The sequence below is a fragment of the Mustela nigripes genome, chromosome 12 (assembly GCF_022355385.1).
Source record: "Mustela nigripes isolate SB6536 chromosome 12, MUSNIG.SB6536, whole genome shotgun sequence".
Taxonomy (NCBI): Eukaryota; Metazoa; Chordata; class Mammalia; order Carnivora; family Mustelidae; genus Mustela; species Mustela nigripes.
This window is the reverse complement of record NC_081568.1, coordinates 25,945,883-25,948,399: the sequence shown is the minus strand read 5'-3', so window position 1 is coordinate 25,948,399 and position 2,517 is coordinate 25,945,883. Positions and strand designations below refer to the sequence as shown.

Sequence of the window (2,517 nt, the reverse complement as noted above, 5' to 3'; positions counted from 1 at the left end):
TCGAGGATGCCAAGATTCTCCTTACCAGTTTATTTCTCACAGTAATGGTGAAAGGCAAGCCTTTTTTTTTTTTTAAACCTTCCCAGAGTAAGTCTCAAATGACAAAAGTACTCTAACATTCCAATCTTTCCATGGCTTTGAATCCTTCTCCATTAAACCAAGGCAGGTCTGGCATTTCTAATTTGTTTTCTATAAGCCACCTTTTAGTCCATGTTTCAGCCAACCAAACAAATAAATCATGAGAGTCCTTCCTAACTCGCCCATCTGCAACATTAAATGCAGAATCTCTGCTTGGTGAGATTTTAGCCTGATCCAAATTTATGTTCCTTCCACCATCCCACACCCTCAATATTGTTTTACACACATACTCCACAGATTTCTGTCTGTATGAATTAGGAAACTTAAGTAGTTCTTTTGGAATATAGTATACTTTTTTATGAGTTATACTTCATACCTCACCTTTAGGGCCCTGCTGCAATAAGTCTAGTTATAGCCCCTTTTTTTGCCTAGTGCAACCATGGTTCATGATCCCAAGAAGCCTCTGAAGCATGTAGCAGTTCCAAAGCATTGGATACTGGATAAACTGACTGATGCCTTTGCTCCTCATCCAGCTACTGGTCCCCATAAACTGAGAGATTATCTGCCTCTCATCATTTTCCTAAAGAACATGCCTAACAAGAGATAAAATGAAAAAGATCTTTATGCAATATTCTATTAAGTTTGATTTCAAGGTCCAAACTGATATAACATAGCCTGTTGGTTTTATGCATGTCATCAGCATTGACAAGACTGGGGAGAATTTCTGTCTGATCTATGACACCAACGGTTGTTTTGCTGTTCATTGGATTACACCTGAGGAGGCTAAGCATAAGTTGTGCAGTGTGAGCAAGATCTTTGGGGGGACAAAAGGAATCTCTCACCTGGTGACTCATGATGCTCGCATCATCTGGCTATCCTGATCCCCTCATCAAAGTGAATGACACCATTTAGATTGATTTGGAGACTAGGAAGATTTCATCAAGTTTGATACTAGTAATCTGTATAGGGTGACTGGAGGTGTTAACGTGGGAAGAATTGGTGTGATCACCAATAGAGATACACCCTGGTTCTTTTGATATAGTTCACCTGAGAGATGCCAGTGGCAACAGCTTTGCCATCCAACTCTCCCAGATTTTTATTATTGGCAAAGGCAACAAACCATGGATTTCTCTTCCCTGTGGAAAGGGTATCTGCCTTACCATTGCTGAAGAGAGAGACAAGGGACTGGTGGCCAAACAGAGGAGTGGGTAAAATGATCCCTAGGTAATGTGATCAGAAGTCTTTATACTTATTTAAAGGTCATACAGTACAATTTTTAAAAAATGAGTCTGGTTGTAGGTCAAAGAACAAAGAGGGTTTGTGGTAGTGGGTCATGAGGAGAATCAACATTGTTTTGCATAGCAGCTACATCAAAGGAGGCCATTACAGTGTCCTCAGACAATGCAGGCAAGGTTAATCCCCTCAGAACATGGTGAGGGTGGAGTGGGTGGAGAAGCTGCTGCCATGACTAGTAGTGGCTTCACCACTACTACTGGGGTGGTGAGGCCATTTCTCCTGATTGTGGTAAGTCTATTTCCACTGGGAGTAAGGCACTTATTTCTGCTTAAGGCGGTAAAGAAGCTTCTTTGACTGCCAAAGAAGATTCATCAGAATTTAGGGGCTCAATGTCCCGAGCTTCGTCACACATCTTTATTCAAGCTTTATTCAAGCTTACAAGATCCCATTATTTCCCCATCAGTGTCCCCACCTTAACATTCAACACCCCATGAAAGTGGGTGTTCAAATTGTAGTGTAATTGAGCCAGATGCAGGATGAGATTATGTGTTTGATTTTCAGCAATCTCAGTCCTATAACTATTGAAGACAGGGATCTCATTTCAGGGCACCCCAAAAAGCTTTAAGGTTTTTATGCTTGAACTGAGAATTTGAATCCCTGAGTTCAACCTTTCCTTTCACTGTTTTGTCTAGCTAATTGGGAGCAATCAGAAATCTCAATATATTTCTCAGTTTTCCAGAAATGTTCTGAAGTATCACATGCACAGTTTTCAGCCCCATGCTTCTTATAAATGGTTGATTAGGAGTCCAGTAGTATCTTGGAATATCGGTGCCATCTTTACTTCTGGAAATAGATTCATTAGTATCTCTAAATTTAATCAGGTTAGAGATGTAATTCTGAAAAGCCTAACATCAACCCAGAAAAACAATCCTTAAAATTCTATTCTAGTCTGGTTTCTCCAGCAAAACAACCCAATAGGATGAAAGATACACACACACACACACACATACACACACACATAAAGAGATCATAAGGAATTGATTTATGTTGTTATAGAGGCTAAGAAGTCGCAGTCCTCTTTAGGTAAGCTTGGAGACTCAGGAGAGCTCATAGTATAATTTTGGCTTGAATCTAATTGCTAATGGTGTAAGTTCTAGTCCAAGTCCTTTTTCTTTTTCTAATCAGGCCTCCAGTGGATTGAAT

The 2,517-nt window shown here is 40.1% G+C and overlaps 1 pseudogene; it reads left to right on the top strand.

The window, feature by feature from the left end:
- The first annotated feature begins 517 nt into the window (after nt 1-517).
- Nucleotides 518-1,290, top strand: LOC132027744 (small ribosomal subunit protein eS4, X isoform-like; annotated as a pseudogene).
- The last annotated feature ends 1,227 nt before the right edge of the window (nt 1,291-2,517 follow it).